The sequence below is a fragment of the Cyanistes caeruleus genome, chromosome 14, assembly GCF_971803275.1.
Source record: "Cyanistes caeruleus chromosome 14, bCyaCae1.hap1.1, whole genome shotgun sequence".
NCBI lineage: Eukaryota > Metazoa > Chordata > Aves > Passeriformes > Paridae > Cyanistes > Cyanistes caeruleus.
In genome coordinates this window covers 7,022,344-7,042,475 of record NC_141714.1, presented here as the reverse complement: position 1 = coordinate 7,042,475, position 20,132 = coordinate 7,022,344, and the positions used below count along the sequence as shown (strand labels likewise).

Genomic DNA, 20,132 nt, shown 5'->3' with positions numbered 1-20,132 from the left:
TTTTTGAACAGATACCAAAAGCTTGGAGAGCACTGTAAAGATTTGGTTGTTTTCTAAGCAATAGTGCCTGCACCAATGCTGTTTCTAGTACATGTGAGTTTGCTCCCATTCATCTTAATTACAAGTGGGGCTTCAAATAAAACAAATTGAATTCTAATGAGTTAGGCAACTCTTAACAAAACTAATACCCTGCCTTGCAATTTATGAGTAGTGTCCTCTGGGTAATGACCAAGACAAAATGCAGAGCTACAGACACATCATAAGTTAAAGGAGATTGGCCTAAATTTGATTCTGTGGATTTGGTTGATTTGGTTTTTGTTTTTTCGTTGTTGTTTTGTTTGTTTTGGGTTGAGGTTTTTTGATTTTTTTTTTGTTGTTGTTTCTATTTCTTTTGGGGTTTTTATTTGGTTTTTCTGTTTTTTGTAGGGTTTGTTTGTTTGTTTTTTATTTTTAATTCTGTGTGGTTTTAATAGCTGTGACTAATCATTGGTCTTTTTGTATAAATGTGGGGAAAAAAGGCAAGATTATCAGAGTCATCTTACTTCATGAACAGAAAAAAAGACCAGGTAAACTTCATCAAATACAATCTGCTTCCAGAAATCATAATTTTATGAACTATTGCAGCAATCTCATTTTATCAGCCATTTACTTGTGTTGCTGGTGATAGGTATATGAGCAGCACATGATCATTCTGCCAGAAATAAGTGTTACCCCTTTCTCTAGCCCTGTCATAGCCAATTCTCTCACTCCTCTCTCCTGGTTTGGTTTGATATTTTAATTTTCAAAGTTTCTGGTTCACTGAAGATTTTTGGTTGTTTTTTTCCCTTGAGGGAGCGAGGGAGAGGGGGAGGAAAGTTCAGTTTATAAGCTTATGATCTGACCCATTTCCCCTGTCCCGTTTTCAGTTGTTACAGTCATATACAGCTGCCCTCTGCAAATTAATATTACCATTGCTGTGCTTCAATGCTTTGTATTCCCAGCCCCTTTAAACCTCTTACTTTAGAACAGTGTTGTGCAATAACATATTGAATAAATGAGTAACCGCTACATTCTGCTTCTGTATTTATGAAAAGCCAGAGAAATTTCTTTTTTGACAGTGAACAAGAAATTAGATGTACTTTAAAGGCTTCTGAAGTGTATTTCACTTGCTACCAGATGAAATCAAAGAGACAAAATTACTTTTTCCCTACTTAAATATTTCATTGATTTTTCTTAGAACACTATGCTCCCTCCTCTCCAAGGTGTGCATGATGATTCCTTTGCTATACCATAAGGCAACCTTTATAGACCTAAACCAGCTCAGAGTATTTATAAAGAATGACCCATGGTAATGTTCAATGCATTTTAATGCAGGTATTCTACCTGTATAGTCTATTGCCCAGAAACTTCATAACAGAAGTACTGAATTTTATTCTCTACCTGACAGGCCTGTCTACAAGAGCTGTGTCTGCAGTGCTAAATTACACCCATATTCTGGCTGCCCATGGCTTCACACACCCCATGCACATTAATTGTTGCAACCAGAAACAAAATTGAGAAAGGCATGTGGGACTGTGCATGAAAGGGGGGCACACTTATTGAAATTCATGTATTGCTCTGCTTGATTCCCCAAGCCACACGTGGGAACACTTAGCCATAGGCAGCTGCATCACTGTCTCAGGGAGGAGGAGGAACTGGGGCAGAACAGTTCCACTGTGTGGTTTCACTGTTGGTCACAGCTTTTCAGACATGCAAAGCATAAACCAAGAGCTTGGCCTGCTGGGCTTCAGTGCCTGCAAACACAGAATAAAATTCACCTGGAGCTACTGTGGCAATTGTGTACCAATTGATGTGCAGTTAATTAGACCCCAACTATTTTCTAAAAGTAAAATGCAAAGCCCTACAGGTTCTCATCACATAAAAGCAAAATAAGCTTATGCATTCCTCCAAACTAAGATCAAACTGTGTCCCCCAGATGTGCCAACAACCTGCCCAGCATTTTACTGATTAACTTCTTTAGTATCTCCAACACAGAAACAGCAAAATAGCATTTTCAAATAATAAAAAAAGAAAGTTTCTACTGCAAAGAAAGACCACACACAAGTACAGCAGCACTTATGTAAGTCTGCATGTGTGCTTTGGCTCTCACCAAAGCCTTGCACAGCCCTTTGCTGGTGCTGCTACCTTAAAAGCACCGGTTATTTCAGCAGGAAACTCTGCACAGGGGCCATCCCTACATCAGAGTGGGCTTGAAAAGAAAGTTTCTTTGATTTCAACAGCCCATTTCTTAATTCTTAGCAACTGGTGTAAATCAGGAGCTCCATTCCAGTTGCTCCAGTGTAAAACCACTTTAGAGGGCAGATCCAAGTCTAGTCTTTCAACTTCAAGAAGCACCTGGACTCCATCCAGGCTGGACTGGTTGGCTTTTTGCAGTTTGAAACTGAAACAAGGAGAGAGCTGCATTTCACACAGTTCCACTGGTCATCTCTCTGAACCTGACAGAAGACAGCCCTCAGGGAGAGTTACAAGTACACTTTTTTTCTGGTTTGACTGAGTCTTGCAAGTGCAGATAACTTTTTATTAATTTAACACATTTTGAATTACAATTGTAATTAAGCAAGCAGATTTTTTTTCCCCACAATCACATAAAATGGCTCAAGCAATTTTGTGTTCTAATTTTTATATTCATAGAGCAAATATTAGACTGTCCAGTTATATTGCTGAACAATAGATAACAACCCTAGGTCACACTGTACGTTCTTTTCAAGAAGACAATCATAAATACTAAAAGAAATGTTCTTTTAGAGTTACTTAATTTTATTTAATTAAATAATTTAAATTAAAAGGGGTTTTCATATAATTTTTTCTTCCGGCTTCAAACTATAATTCTAACAGGAGAATAAGCCAATTTTTTTCTCAGTGTTTTCAAACCACTGCTTTCAGGACACTGCAACACTGAACTGCAACAAATACATATCTTCAAAGCAGTCACTTCATATTTTTATATTTATTCCAGACCCCTATGAACCCATTAGTCCAACAGTAGAGGCATGGTCTAAGATAATGCATGAGTGTCATTGCTAATTGAAAAAATGAAGTTAATATATATTTGTTGATCAGAAGTAAGGAAAAAACATCATTCTGCCACTCCTATTTCAGATCCCATTTCATAACCAGTCCTTACAAACATCTACTTTGTGATAAATCATGTTTTTTGAACAACCCAAAAACCCACATTTTCCATAAATGTTTCCTTGAGCACTCTGCATCAGTTATGTGTTCATGCTTAACTGGCTCCTATCATACCACATTCTTCAGGAAAGCAGCTGCTTTTCTGTCTTTGGTATTTTAAAAAAATTAAAGTGAGACTTTACACTTTTAATTAGATGTTTAATTCATGCTTTTGTGAACTATTTCCTTCCAACTGGAATTTTGTCACACAACTATAACAGTCTTTCCACTGCCAATTTTTTTTTTTTTTAAAATGCTAACACAGAGTCTCAAAGAATGTGTATTGCACAATTTGGTAAAGAATTTGAAAGTGAAAGTCTCATTTGTGAGTAAAGTAGGAACGCCTAGGAACTGGCACAAGCTGTGGCTGTAAAAATATGCAACGCTCAGAACAAAAAACCCTCCAAAACCAAGGGAACAGTTTAAACACATTTCATAGGGCATACAGTAAATACTAAGTTTAAGAGACTAGTTGAAAGAGCAAACTGAGCAGAACATGGCTCTTACTGATGAGCTACAGTACATTACTACTTTTGTGGTTTTACTTTTAAAGAAGCAAATGTAGAAATACTCCTCAAAAAACAAATGAAATGTGAGTCAGCCGTTTGAAGAAGGTGCTGAAGAGAAGCCCACTTATTCAGAAGGAGCTTCCTTTTTCCACCCTTCCTGGCAGTCAGCACATTCAGCAGTCAGCTTCCCAAATCCTTCAGGAGCAGCTGAGTGTCATTCAGCCAAATGATGTTCCCATTAAGAAAGCAGCACATACCATGCTTTTTTCTCAGCTGTCAGTATTGTTTCTCATCACAGGATGAGGGTGAGCAGGATTTGGCTTGTCCTCAGGCCTGTATAATGGATTATCATTACTGGTAATAACAACATTCTGTAGGCCAAGAGTCCTCATCTTGCTGCACCTGGTGCTCAGGCCTAGAATGAACAGCCCTGTTAATCCACTTGCTAACCTGGCAAACCTGTTTGCCCTCCTCTGAGCTTGTTGTACCCGGAGAACCCCCAATGAGCAGTCTTGGGTGAGTCTCTTCAGACATCAACTGGGCTCAAAGGCAAACCCCATGGCGTGCCAAGATACAAGCCCTGAGCTGAAAGTAACTTCTATTCCACAACAGAGATAGAATTTGAGGGCTTTCCTGAGATACTTAAGGTTGTTTGAAACTGGTGGTTCTGGTTGGACACTACCACTCTCCTTTAAGAAAAGTATTTCTACATATAGGCTCATATAAGCAGATTAAATTACCTTTAGATAGGTTGGCTGGGAGTTTTTGCATGCTTTTAAAAATTGACCTTAACATCTGAAATCCAGGCAGGGTAAGAAAAGTACCATTTTGGCCACAAAATATGTAGGGTCCTGGTGCAGTTTGAGAGTCTGAAAACCCCATGAAAACAACTGTGATCCAAAAGTTGTGCTCAAAGCCTGGCTCTACCAGAAGTGTATTGACTAGCAAAAGTTGGTGGCCATGCTTCTTCATTATTCCTCCTTTTGTATAGACCCTGTCACCAGTCCTTCAGCTGGCAGATTCTGATGCTGCATTCAGATGTAAAACTGTGAGCTATTATTGCTTGTGCTGCTGAACTGACAAAACAGGCAACAACTGCAGAAAACCCCCCTTTGTCTTAGGACCAGAGCATGTGGCAGGACAGGGACATTGCTACTGAGTATTTCCTGGCCTTGGATGCTGGTAAATATTGTTAAAATAACTACCAAGTGCTATTTATCAATGTGGACACTCACAGAAGGTGTCATGATATTGCCAGCATCACTAACCGAAGGCAGGAGAAATGTGACGGTGCAGCCTGGACAGCCTGAGAGCACACAGGTTCATACCTTGTCTGATTCCTTCCTCTCCTTGAAGCAAGGTAAGCGGGTCATTATCTGAGGAGCCGTATTTGCATTGCTTCAGGTAACACCTTAGGTCACAATTTGAAAACATCCACAAAAATCTGTATCACATTCAAACCCTTAAATAACCAGAATCATCATTTCACTCCAGGTAACTGTGCAAAGACCGGTTGCATCAATAATTTATTTGCTTACATATTTACTTCAGTCAAATTCTTATCAAAAGCAAGGTCAAAACCTCAGCAGGCAGTGGGGGAGATGCTGCTGAGCTTCAGAGCACCCAGTAGAGATACAGACATACAGATGTTGGCAATTAACCCCTCACTGCAGCTGGGGACTATGGGCTTGTGAGGGCACACTCACAAACATCTTTAAATTTAGCTTTCTCATCTGGGTGGCTGAGTTCAGAAAACCACTCCAGACACCTCTCAAAAGTATTTTCTCAACTGGGAGCCTAGTTAAGTCACTTCAGGGGGAATTGAAATCAAAGATGGTTTTCTCCATCCAGCTGAAATAGATTGTTTAGTGATTACAGAAATACAACCCTTCAAGAGGGGTTTTGTGGAGAGGTAGAAAGGCTGGGAGCGGTCTGCATGAAAGAGAATAAATAGTTTTTGCGGGGAGGAAAGGTATTTTTCTCTTTTAGCACAGCTACTAATGAAATAGCAAGAGTGGCTTACAAGGAAAACATGCAAACATTAAACTGCTGTGAATTATGCAGTTTGGTAAGAGATAAAATAATAATCAGCTCACCCTCAAGACCAAACCCCCACGGTGCTTGTAGGATCATGATGGGAGCGGTGTTGAGTCATGTCCTTTGCACAGCTCTGGGAGCACGGCATTCCCGGCATTCCGGAGCAGCAGGCAGCGGTGGCCCCACGCCTGCCCACCGCCCCTCGGAAAGCACATCTCGAGTGCTCTACAGCTTCTCCCGCTGCTGGCTGCCAGCCACCTCTTCTTCCTGGATCTCCTCAGGAAGCATCCTGTGAATGATTTTCATCCTGTGGAAGGCTGAGGCTTTCAGTCAGTGATGGGGTGGTTCACGGCCAGCTGGGCTTTAATTTGTGGTTATAGGGAGGTGTCATTAGCTCGAGGAACCCTCCCTGGCTGAGTGTATTTAAGGAGCTATTGCAGCAGTTCTAGATTGCCTGATAACCTCGTTGTCACCTCCCCAGGTGGCTGTAGTAAAAGTGGTGTAATTTTCTTTAGAAGGGCAGGAACCCGCAAAATAATTAAATATGTCAAGTCAGTCCAGTGTGTATGGAGACCCCAGGGTAATTTGCTTCCCTTTATAAACCTGAACTTGATTTGCCTAATTTCTTTCTAGATGAACCTGAACACTGGCTTTCAATTCTCATGGCCCCTTATTTATTATTTTTTAGACAGTTCATCTCTCCAGATACAAATCATAATTACCAGAGACTGGTGGGAAAGAGCCCAAATTCAAATGAATACATACATACATATGTGTGTGTGCACGTGTTATTCAAGTACTGCCTGTCAAAGCTGGAGGGATAGCTTTTAAATAAAGTCATGGAGAATGTCAAGCAACGTGAAGCAACCTAGTTAAACACTAAAAAATCTGTCCTCCCTTTTGTTTGGCTCCTGATTTATGTCAAGCTGGAATAAATTATAATAACACAAGGTTATTAATTTTTTTATTATATAAATATGAAGTGTATGCATTTAGTAACCTTCAGACTGTAAAACACAGATGGAAGTACATTCATAAGTTCCAAACCACCTCATTTAAAACTGATGCAAAGCACACCAAAAAGAGAAAGCATGAGAAAAATACTCAAGCGTCAGTACTCTCCCCAAAGTGCAAATTTTCTCTTCAAGCCACATTTCAACAAAACTGTTTGAAGGCAGAGACTAGCAGGTATACAAGACCACCAAGCTCGTGTTTAATTTTCATGAGACCTTAAGCAAAACCTCCTGCACACCGATTAGTTTTACAGAGAAGGCATTACCCCATTAGGACACAGGCGTCCTCAGGTGAACCCTCTCAGTGTCCCAGTGCCCACCTTGCTCCTGTTATAAATGCAACGGCAAAATAGGGTTAATATAAACAGCGATTTATTATAAAACAATTTCAATCACAACCGGAGAAAAAAACCACAATAAAATAGATCAGCGCAGCGCTGGGTGGACAGGGGTCTATACCCAGAGGTACAGATTTACCCAAATCCACACGGAGGGTAGAATGTCCAGGGTTTTTATAGGGATTTTGTGTCCTGAGGCCAAACTCCGAGCAGTCACTGTTCCACAAAGAGTCTAGATGGTTGGTTGAATGGATTTACTGGAACCATGGAACTGAATCAATAGACAACTGGGCAGAGTCCTTTCGCATGTGAAAGGTTCTGATTGCCTCCTGATGGTATCTTTGGTTGGGCTCTCAGGGAGAAGTGTCCAGGTCTGGTGTGGAGCTGATGGGTATCTCGGCTGGGCTCCTCTCAATGTCTGGCCTGATGCCCGTGTTCTGCTCTTCCTCTCAGGCTGGTAAGCGTCCCCTAGGGTCGTTATCGCCTGAATAGGCAGTTACTGCTGGGTTTGCGGAGGAATCTTTAGGTCACACTATATTTTTATGTGTTCTATATTGTTATAAATACAGTTATATACTTATTCCTTCCTTCACGAATTTTTTCCAAAGTGACATTTACCACACTCCTGTGCCACAAGGAGCAGTGCCACGCGGGGACAGCCTTGCGAGGTGACACTGCTGGTGTGACACGGCCCAGGACATCCTGCCAGGGTTTTTTTGACTCTCCAAATCCTGTGCACACTGGTGTCAGGGTTGCCCTGGGGGCACAATGTCTCTCTGGCTGGGTAGTTTCCTATACCTGATCATTCTCATTTTCTCAGATGGGATAGCGCTGTCAAAAACTTCTCTGAACATACCTACACAACATAAATTTCCAGGAAAGTGGCAAAGTTAGTAGTTCTGCCTTTTCTCAACCTCTGTTGCAGCAGTTGCAGCAGTTTAGTAGTGAATGTATATATTTATTGACTATAAATAACAATAAACTTTACAGAAAGGAAATTATTATTCTTATACATATTAGTTCAACAGGCTCCAGTTTAATTCTAAGCCCTTCATTTGAGAAACCATTTGTGATGTGGATTATATGTCAAAATATACAAGCCAATGAATCGTCTGCCCAGGGAGGTGGTGGAGTCACTGTCCCTGGACATGTTCAAAAAAAGACTGGACATGGTACCCAGTGGCATGGTTTAGTTGATGAGGAGGTGATAAATCATAGGTTGGACTTGATGATTTCAAAGGTCTTTTCTAACTTAGGCCATTTTGTGATTCTGGAATGTTGATGCTATTTCAAGAACAAGTAGAAAGTGTAAGTTAAAGAGTTAAGACCAGTGAAGAACAGAACATTTGAATATTATCTTCTACAGGTGACTAAAGATATAATTGCTGTTAGTAAAAACAAACCCTTTGTGTCAGAAAGAGTGCTGCAGATTAAAACACTCTAGTTATTTTTTTCTATATTCTTGAACAAAATTAGCCTGTAAATTTCTTTATACTTTCAGTGAAGATATTTTTGGAACTGCAATAAATTTCTCATTACATATTAATACACTACTGTCTGATTTTTTTTTTTTTTTTTTTTTTTTTACTTTAAAATTATGTCTAAATGGGACAGTCCAATTATGTCTGATATAATGTTCTAATGTAATCCTGTGTGATTACAAGAAAGGTCTCGGGTTATTTAACAAGTGACATTTTGGATTTATTACAAAAGCAATATTGGAAGTATAGGACCTGTGGGGAGCCAATTAAACTTTCCTGGACATCATTTGCTTGGCAGTGTCCTCCTGCCACCAATGCAGCCCCTTGCCTGGGAAGCTGGAGTTTAGTTTGATGCATAATGATGAAGGCATCAATTTAGGGCTGTATACTTTCAGAGAGCACAGGAAGACTAAAGACAGATTTCAGTTGCTCCCATGACTGACCCTGTCAAAGTGATCAGCCCATGGAAATAGTCAGGCCACCTTGTCTGTGGTATCCCAGAGAGTCAATGCCAGGGAGAGAGTGGGCCTGACTAAATATGTCAGTGAATAAATCTTACAAGCCAAAGAAGTGAGGCACCTGAACCAGGTTTACTCCCTTTTGTATAAAACAGATGTGAAAGCTGAAATTATGCCCCATCCATTCTCACTATTTCAGTGCATCTGTGCAAGAATCCACTTAAGGCAGGGCAGAATGCTACTTGGAAAGTCATTGCCTGGAAAAGATGTGTGAAGAAGGTTGACCATGGCTGGGCTGGTTAGAGAGCTGCTGCAGCTGGCAACTAGAAAAGCTAAATTTTAATTGCAAATGAAGAATATTTGTTCAGTGATAGACATGGAACTGTGTGATGAACCTGTTACAGAATCATTTTCAGTAGTGGAACTTTCACTTGAAAATGGATTTATTAGAAATTTTGTGGCTCTATTTCTCATCATGAGATATTGATTTTTCAGCTAGATATGAGTTAAAATAAAGGGGAAAAAAATCCTAAACTTTATCCTGATGACCAAAGTAATGTTTGCTATAGAAGCCTTTTGCTCATATGGGCAAGCTAGAGTTTCTCAGTCCTGCCACAGCAGTCTTCATGTGGCCAGGCCACACAAGGAAAGTTTCATATCACTCTGGTGAAGCCACTTGCAGAAGTAGAATAGGATAAGCTTCCTAGAAGAAGTGCAATTTTAGCAGAATATTTCTGTTTATATAGCAGCTTTCACTGGTGCAATTATGATGACTAGATATTACACTCCTCTTTCTCTGCACCTGAGAGGATTCATTCCTGTGCCAACAAAACCTTCAGACCCAGCCAGAAGCAAAAGTTGAGTTAATTAGAATACAGATGAACACTTTACTACTTATCTCTGTTTTGCCACTTTTATTACATGAGCAAAATGAAAGTCATCTCATTATGCTAAAACTGTACCAGCACTCAGCTTCCTGCTATGGGTTTCTAGCTGGAAACCAGCTACATTGATGGATGTAATGAAGAATAGACAGGTACAGACAAGGAGAGATCCAGGGAGTGGCCAGTCATCACAGGAAATATTACAATCTTTTGATCTTTTGCTGTATCCAAATAATTTAAACATTGCAACTGAGAACAACAGTATCATATGAAAACTTGCACTCTGCCCTGATGTGCCTTGCAACCATTTTTATGTTCCCCTTAGCCCTCAGACATCTTATACCCATGTTATTTCTTTATTGCTTGTTTGTTTTTCTTTCTTTCACTGCAGCCCAGCTCTGGCTGTATCAGGCATAAAGCAGAGTGCACGATACACTTTTTCAGGGCATTCAGGCATGAACTATTTTTCACTCTGGATTCCCTCTGCCCTGTTTTGTTTCATAACTTTTCCCAGTGCAGTGATCAACCCGTCCTCCAATCGGCTTTACAACCTCACCAACAATACTGCTCCATAGATCAGCCCAGGTTGCCGCAGGATCATGATGGTTTTATGCCTCCAGTCTGCCACTTCCCACTGCCCCTAACTACCCAGCCAGTTTAAGTCCCAAGGTTGTTTGTAAGCTGGTGTGTGTAATACAGCCAGCAGGCTGGCCTGGGTTGTAAATTTGATGTATTTCATACTTAAGTAGGACTGTCAACTGTTAAATCCATTCCTTGCTAAAAATAAAAGCTACATAATAAGCCTGATACTGTAGATCACTTTAAACCAGATACTGTAATCCCCACTTGAGACAGATACATGACCTATTAAATTAAACATGGATTCCCTGAAATTACATGCAGAACCTCTCAGATCAGACCGACTGCATTACTTTACCCTGTAAATAGAAATACTGAAGTTGTGTATATATTCAGAAATGATATATACAGTCTTTTGTATATGCCTACTGCATTAACAGAGGTGTGCCTTGAAACAAAAACAATGTTGACAACATTTTCAAAACAAAATACCTGATACCATCTTTCTAAATATGTACTTAATTTTGTTAACAAAATAGGTCTTTACTTTCTGTACAGGTGATATCAGTGGCAGCTGAGGAAAAATGAAACCATCTATATTAAGGTGCTGATAAATTATTTTGGAGATGAACATTTGAAAACAGATTTTAACAACTCAAAAACAACAAAAACCAGAGCTGAAAACCTTGTGAATGCCCTTATATTTGAATAATTCCACTGTATTTTTTTTCCTGGTAAAATGCATATGTCTGTAGAATTTGCAGAATTTGCAACTTAATAAACTCTGTTGTTGTAGTAGTTGTATTTTACCACTTTCTAGATATCTTCGCTCTGTTACTGAAGGGTAGCTTTGGTGATCCCTGAGATGGAAATGTTGGGGAGAACACCAGGGAAGAACACAGCCCTGTGACACAGTGTGGAGAGAAGATTTGATCACACCAAGACTTCAGCCTTATCTTCCCATGGTTCCCAAAATGGACAGAGGAATGAATACTGTCTTCATGTGGATTACTGCAAAAGGATATAAACAGGTTATTCATATTTTATGCCGGTGTGGTACCTACTTAGTGAGCTTTAACACTGGACACTGCATTATATCATTATGTAGAGAGTTAAATCAGATTATTGTTGAGTACCCACACCCAGCATTTCACAGCTGCTCTCTTGCTTTGGCACACAATCAGGGCTTTCTTCCAACATAGCTCAGCAAAACTGCTACCTCTGTGTCTTGCAGCAACTCTCATCTATTTATTCAGATTTATCACCACACCTATCAAGCTCTTTGCTTTTACATGTTTCCTTTCTCTCTTTTTTTTCCTTCTCAGACTTTACTTTGAAGTGAAGCTGTTTTTCTGAGGACTTACTACAAAACTGAGATATTTTCTACTTTTTTGGGGTGCAGGAGCAACTCTGCTACTTTCATATAAAGCTCCAAATTGGCAATGTCAAATGGAATCAACTGCATCTGAAACACAACCGGCCAGCTGACTAAACAAATGAATAAGCAAAAAACTAAGCAGGTTCTGTGAGGCCACCATTCAGGTGGATGCAAAAAATAACACTTGTGCTTCTAGAATGAGGATAAATCAAGATGCTGCAGTCTGTAGTATTAGAGGGGTAGTATTTTCCCACACAATAAAATTAAGTTCTCTTCAGCAATTCCTGCAGTGGATGAGTCACTGTCTGTCTTGGCTGGTTTATTCAGAATTATTTCTGTTCAGCAAGAATGGAGAAGAAGTCTTATTCTCCCCTGTCTATAAGCCCTCAGATTTGCCTCAGATCATCATGCCCTGATGCAATACATTCCACAGCTCCACTCAGGTACAGGCTGATGTCTCAATGAGTCTGTAGTTTTCCAAGCAGCCCATCCATGTTGGAAGCAAGGAAGCTGAATGTAGTCTGTTTTTTGTTGGTTTTTTTTTGCAGGAAGCCCTGAGCACCGAGGCTGCTCAGGCAGGAGCAGCAGTTGTGTGAATGGGGAAGGCAGCTGACAGCAGTGGGAGGTGTGACTCCTGTCTCAGAGGTCACAGCTTTGGGGAGTGACTGGGAGGAGCTGAAGCCATTCTTCTGGGAGAAGGTGTGAAACCAGCCTATATTTTGGTGAAGCCACTTCAGCAGAAAGACATGACAAGCTGTGAATTACAGTGCATTAATTCAAGCCTAACATATTGTCAAGTATGAGGCCAAAGGGCTAAGAGCCATCCATACAACTAGGTGTGAATTAATTCTCACTGGTTCACACACTGAAGTGTCTTATTGTGATAATAGATTTAATACTCCTAAAATGTTATTTTAAAATATCTATATATTATTAATTAAGGTGTAAGACTTATGCCTCCAGAACACTGAATTATATCTCAATAAAACCATTGCTCAAAATTCTTATTAACCCAGAAGGTCACTCAATTTCTCCTGCCTACTTCATAATAATAAATAGTACAAACTATTCCGACCATTCCATCTCTTTGTTACAGGAACTATCCCCATCAAAAAGAGAATCCCTCTTCCTCTATGTAAAATTAATGCTCAAGTATGTGGTTGGATGAATGTTTCCTGCATGTAGATGTTCAGCTGTATGTTTCTGGATTTCTCTTTGATAAGTAAGTGCTGGCTACCACTGAGTGATTATGTGCAAAACCTGTGCCAGGAGGAAAGGGGCCTGCACACAAGTGCTAATCAATGAACTTTGCTTCCCATCAATTCATATTTCCAAAGTGCTTGCATTGAAATGAAAGTTATTACGGCTATGCCAATTAGTAAGAAAAATACACTGGGCTTTTGTATCTTGCCCGTGCAGGTCAAGGTACTTTAATTTTAACAGGATGTTATCCAGAGAGGAGCTGAAAAACAGACTGAGTGGAGCCCAGCCCTGAGGAAAGTTTATTAAAATTTATTAAAAATTACTTACTATAAAGTTTATTAAAGCTGATGGGAACTGGACAGAGTAGGTCAAACTCTTCTATCAGGAATAAGCTTGGTCCCCAAGGAACAGTTAAATATTAAATCCATTTCTGTTTTTTGTTTTGTTTTGTTTTTAACCGAGTCTTGGCTTCTGAGCTGTTTATAAGAGAAAATGATATAGTAAATTATGTATGATAAATGATACAGTCTGGTAGTGTGAGAAATCTACTATTTGTAACTAATTCTAATTTTTTAAGCTACTGTATGTCATAGTTAAAGCAGCACATGGTATCACTGAGCTGTCTTTGAGATTTACTACTTGAGTTAGTGTTTCATCTGTGGTTTGTTTAAAATGTTTGTGGGGCTTGAGACTGTGGTGCTGTGCTGAGGCTGTGAGCTGCGTGTAAAAGGCTAAAAATGCCTTTCTGCATTAGGGTGGTGAGTGGAGAGGTCTGCTGTGGAGGCAAACTGAAGGAAATGACCAACAGTCAGTTAAATGTTCAAAACGTATCAAAAAAACTCTATCAGGGTGTGACACTGGAAGACCTTGGCATGGGTGAAGACAAGATTTTGTGAACCTGAAGGGGGCAAAGACAGCGAGATCTGAGGCTCAGTACAAAGGTAGCCACAAGAACACGAGCCCTTCACACCTTGACTAAGTAGACCTGTCTCCTCTTAAGACAGAGGGCTTCCCAGTAAAGGTTTTTACATTTTATTGATCTTTGTCTTTTATCTTCCTCTGCAGCAAACCTTTCCAACAGCACAAACATTTTATTAGACAGTTGTATGTGGCTGCTGTGTGTTCCTTCCAGAGCACACCTTTTCTATACTGTGCAGGTTTTGCCTTACAAAGCCAGTTAATAAATTATATAGTGATGAGCTTTGATTGCTTCACATTCAAACTGCTCTCTCCCAGAGGCTGTGTTACCCAAGATATTAGCAGAGTGAGCTGCTCTGACCTTGTTTAGTGAGCAGGCAGGAACAGTGCTGAGGTGCAGCCCCTGGAGCACAGTGAAACAATTGTCTCCTTCCAGGACAAGCCACGGAGCCTGAGCCGCAGAAGTGTAACCTTGGATGTCTGTTGGCATTGCAGGCTGTGCTACACAGTGAAAGGAGACTGTATCTGAGCATCTGGGAGAAAAGCCTATGACAGGTTTATTTGATATTTTTACTGGAGACCATACAATTACTGGAATACCTGTATTTATTTGAATGGAAGTATTATAGAAATATTCTCTCCAGTGGTTTCCTGCATGGAGAGGAAATTTCATTTTGCAGCCAAAATTTTCTGAAAGGGTCACAACCTCTTTCTCAATTCTGAAAAACTGTTGGAACTCACCCTGTAATAAAATGAAAGTCTTCCAAAGAGATTAACCCTCCTCAGCCTATGATGGAGGTTCCCTCCACGCTAATGCTGGTACAATATGTTGGGCACTTTCTCATTGGAAAAGGCCCTGAGAAGGGCAATATCATCACCAGGACCTGCTCTGGGGCTTGATAAAGAGCAAGACAAGCACAAATATGAAATACATGTTAAGCCCTTTTCTAAAAGCAGTAAACTCCTGGTGAGAAAATATTTAACTCCTGTGCTGGCAGACTCCGGGGGCTTCTTCAAAGAGCATCACAGCTACAGGTGAGGAAAAGGGGTACAGGCTCTTGACTTGTGCAAACTGCAGTCGGGGTTTGTTTCCTCACAGAATTACTTCTGGTTGCTGTCTTCTGAGCAAAACCATTTAAACATGCAAAAGATGTGGCTAAAAAGGGAATTCCGAAGTACTGGTCTGTACACTTTGAAGTGAAACTGAAAATTTTGGGTAGGAAATCTCAGTGACCTGGTACAGCTGCCTTTCCTTTCTGTGGAAGCAGCTGCCATGGCTATTTCTGTGATAGAGTGAATAAAAACTACAAGCTAGGGACAAGCCTGTCCTCACTTTTTTTTTTGTTTCCCAGCATCTGAATTGCCAGATGGGATTAGAGCTAGAGTCCACCTAGTCCAGTTTCCTGTCTCTGATAGCAACCAGAACCAGATCCCTTGGATAAAGGCATAAGACATCTCAGTTCTGGCAAAAAGAGAATAATTGGGCCCCTACCCAACCCCCCATGGGTTCATCTTAATCTCTGTGAGTGGGAAAGTGTTTGAAACTTAGAGGTATGAGCTTTTACAACCTTTCTACGACTCTCTTAGCATTAATTATCATAACTCTGGCACCTCCAAAAACTTGTTGTAACATTTGGCACTGTGTCGAGAGTAAGGCATGTTGAAAGAAGACAACAGGACTCCTAAAAATGCCGAGGCACTCCTGGGATTATTGACTCAAGAACCTCAGTGAGGGAACATAACACAGGGTCATGTTTCCCAGTAATAACATGGGTGGTTGACTTCCCAGCATAAAGGAAAAACTGGAAAAAATTGAAACTCATGTTGCTTTGGATAGAGCCCAAGAAGTTACTGGAGATTTACAATTAGATCATGCAGAAACTGTGGGCTGATTTGGTTTCATTTTTTCAAACAGATGTTAGAGAGGTCGCACAAGAGGTGGTGTAGAGAGTGCTATATTAGTAACTGAAATAAGTGTAGCTAATTCCAATTTAATACTGTATTTTATGTGTTACAATCACATTCCTAAGTGTAAATACCAAGCATATTAATTATTGCATGGCAATTTTCTAGCCCTATAATTAAGTCGTTTTCCTTGAAAAGAACCTATGGACTTGTGGTGCAGATTTTCAGCAGGCATTTCTCCTATTGCTGCTGCTAATGGCAGCAACATAATCTGTCCCATTGTCCTTGATGAGCTCTTCTGACTAAGAGGGAAAGTGACAGTAACATCTATATCAGATCATCTGGAATGGGCCAACTGCACATTGCATTAAAATATGAGGTGGAGAGCAGTCCTGTGGGGCCAAGGTTAACAGTTCCTTTCCATCTGTAATTCCTGTCATTCCTAAATGCAGTCTGTAAGCTGTCACATAGCACAAGCATTTGTGGAGGATACATGAGTTACCAAAACTGACCACAGCAAGACAAATACAAGCTGTTCTGGGACTATTGGTTGGTGTGGGTTTGTACAATAGAACTTAATTTTTGTCCGTGACACTGGAGACTGTCTTGGGGTGGGGGATGTCACATGGAGTGGTATCTCAGATTGTTCATCTCATTTGCTGTCTCAGGGGGGCATTTCTGCTTTCCTGTGCTTGGGTACTGATATTACCAGTCTGGCTTTACCCAATCATCTTTAAAGACAATTATTCTTTGGGGTTGTAGCCTTAATTATATCATACAGTACCCAGGAAGCAAGACTGCTATTTTCTCTGCTGTCCACTATTAACAAAACTCCATATCACCACCAGTACTAAGAACTGCAGTCAGAGATCATATTACTTAGGGAGCAATCTCATTTTCTTTTTCCTAAAAAAACCCACAAGAACAAAACCAAAAGCATGGTTTTGATGTTCTCTAGTGTTTGTTCTCTAAATACTGGAGGACACAGAGAGCCCTAACAAGCAAAAAGCTCAGCTGCCCCTCACAGAGATCTCTCTGAATTCCCTGGATGTTCTGCATGCAGAGCACAGACCAAGGATATCCCTCTGTGGCTGACCCTCTCTTCTTGTACAGGCAACTACCAAGAATATATTACCCCCATGCATTTGGCAAAGCACAAATAAACTTCCAGAAGTTTTGCAGTAGTATCAATGTCCTCTCTAAAAATAGAGCTTCATCTCTTACTGAGTGGAACAACAGGAAATCATCAGCACCTGAGAGCTACCCAGCCTGCTGATGTGGTTTTCCTTCCATACTCTGCACTGAAGATTAGCCAACCCTTTCACTCCTCCATTAATCACCACTCGTATTTAGAAGATGGTAAACACATAATAAGCAACCTGGTGACTCCTGCTACAGTCTGGCATTTTTGTACTTCCTAGCAAGGCTGTCAATATTTGTGTTTCCAAAGCAAAGGACTTGTGGGTTCCTGACACATTCTTCCTGTCCCACCCCGCTGGGGACAGCTGTGCCATGTAGTGTGCCACTGTCTGGAGGTGAGTAAGGGCTGATGCTTCGGCAGCTCTGGTTCACTTCTAGAAAGTTCACTGCGACCTGAATGTGTTCACAGCCTTGAGGCTGGGGCTCAAAACATCTGAGCTAACCTTTAGACACCTCTGGTCTGCTCTGGTGTGTATTTAGTGAAGTGAAATGAAGACTATAGAATAATCAATCCTTCTATACTGTGACAGGTCACTGCTTATTTTAGAACTGTCTTGGCTGGTTGATTATTTAATTTCCTTGAAAGCAAGAAAAATAATCATTGGGAAAGTTACTAATGTACTCCAGGTGAAATGCAACTAAACCATTCATTCCAATATTCACATTAGCCAAAATATGCTTGCAGTTTTATATTTTGACCCTTTGCTCCTTCCTTGTCACAAAATAATTATAAAAATGATTGAATGATTTTAAACTATTGAATTCTATTTTTTAAAATGATTGACTTGACATTTCAATTTAATAACTATCAACCTGAATTGAAATTTGTTCCACAATTCTTTATTTAATTTGTTAAGTTACAACTTTTCTGTTTACATGATTGTCACAAAATGAAGAAATCATTAATCAATGCTTTGTCATGATTTGTATGCAGTGCATTATGATAAGACTGTCTGTATTCACTATAAAATTATCAAAACTTTGATAGACTATAGACTTTGACTTTTCTTCTCTTTTTCTTCTAAATTTCAATACCATTTTGGATTTTTATAAAGCTTTTTTTGGTAAAAGCACAGGTTAATATACACTTAAATAATGTTGATGGAATCATAAAGAGAAGCTGTAATTATGCTGTCAAATTTCTTTTATTACTTCTGTGCATTTCTAGCAATATTTAGAACTGGTCTATGTTTCTACTTCCAGATAAACCTGATTTGATTGCAAACTGTGTAAATTAAATAATCAGTGACTCTCTACATGCTGTGTCCTTTCACAGTTTCTGAGCTCACTTGTACTGTGGTAAAAGAGCAACAATTGCCCTTTGGCTCTACTCTCAGGGATGATTTGGGGTGAGTTATATTCAGGTCCCTAAATCTAAACATTACACGCTTTCACCACACAGCTGTTGAGGGGGAATGTAATGTCCACTTGGGCTCTGTGGGAAAGTGGGAAAGTTCTCCACTACCAGCAATGCCTCAGTCTTTCCAGAGGTGCATAAATTTGTGTTGCTCCATTTCCTAAAGCTCCCTGGTGTGCACAAAGAAGATGCTTCTCTCTGGTTGTCTTGCAGGGAGCATGCCATGCCATACTACATCATACCAGTGCTCTCAGGGCAGATCTGAAACAGGGCCAGGCAGCCCATATTTTCTGCCATTTGGGTAAAGTAATGGACAAGATGAACTCTGAAGGTTATCTCTAGACCTCTACTGATGATAAATATATACAGGAGTAAAAAACACCCATGAGCAAGGGTGAGCATAACTCCTTGAGCATGCTGCTGGACCAGTCATTGGTGGAGTGGAGAAACCCAAGCTCTGCTCTTCACCTTTTTGGTTTTTTTAAGCACTGGCCCTGTATTTCTAGTACAGCTCTGAAGCCATATGATTATACACAAACTAGATTTTATTCAATTCTTCTTACATACAAGTATTTTCCTGTGGGTTGAAACAGGCAGGTATTTTTCAGCCTGTGACTGCAGTAAATTTCCTGCAGTACAGTGTACAAAGGCTGAGCTCTTCAAAAACAGGGGTATGGCCATGGAAAGGATCCAAGCTAATCAAATGGAAGAAATTTCAATTACATAATCAAACAGTTATATTTTAATTATAATTGTTGCCACAGGGCAGCCCAGGATTACTTTGTGTGAACTACTTAAATGTTTATTTCTGAAGAAAAACATAGTAAGGCATCTATGGCAATTTCATTATTGTTAAGAAATTAAAAGGAATCTATAGATAGGTAAGGGACCAGTACAATTACCTACATCATCTTTCAGAACAGTAAAATAAAATAATAAGCCACAATGAGAAACTGGAGCCTTAGAAATGAATCAGATGGCACTAAAAGAGATTCACCGAGAGGGAGCTCAGAGTTTACTGAGCTGTTATTTATTGCTAGATTTTTCAAGCTACACTAGTGAAAATAGAAAACCAAAAAATATTGCAGCAGAATTAATTGTACAGATTCACTCTTCAAGCCAAAATAGACTATCACGAAGTAGTCTTAAAATGAAGCAAGGAACACAGAGAGTTTAATTCATCTCCCTAAATCTCTAGGGAAAACATTTCTCTGATAGAGGGCTGAGCATGATTCAAATGTCCCTCCTCTTTAAAATCCACATCCCATCCTTTTCTCTCCACTCCTCTGGATGGTCAGGGAAGATCTGGAGTCCTCTGACCTCTGCTCTGACCAATGTGTCTAAGTACACTTTGAGGAGTGTCTGCCTTCAAGTGTTCCAGTCCATAAGTGTTTTGATCTTTAACAGGACCTTTGAGTAAAAGAAAGGCTTTCAGTGGGACCCCATCCATTGCCATTGCAATCCATGTGGACAACAATTTGAATATAGAAGGAAAGTGTATTTAATTTGATTTTAGACTTTTGATGGAGTTTTGTGATCCGTAGGGAGCAGAGTCCAGGTCTTCTGCCCTCTCTCCATTTCCACATTTAGTGCAGTCAACATGGGTTATCAACAGGTGCCTTTAGGGCTGGAGCCATGGGCACTGACTTTCCTGGATACTCT

General features: G+C 40.1%; 1 long non-coding RNA gene across 2 annotated transcripts; it reads right to left on the bottom strand.

Moving 5' to 3' along the window:
* Window positions 1–474: 474 nt before the first annotated feature.
* On the bottom strand, window positions 475–6,153 carry LOC111928510 (uncharacterized). 2 transcript variants are annotated; one of them, XR_015276323.1, is made up of 3 exons: window positions 5,816–6,153; window positions 5,048–5,130; window positions 475–4,134 (listed from the first exon to the last, which is right to left on the bottom strand). It is a non-coding gene; the product is annotated as an uncharacterized LOC111928510 (long non-coding RNA). The 2 variants fall into 2 exon arrangements; XR_015276322.1 differs by having other exon boundaries at window positions 2,190–4,134; window positions 5,048–5,181.
* Between the last annotated feature and the right edge of the window lie 13,979 nt (window positions 6,154–20,132).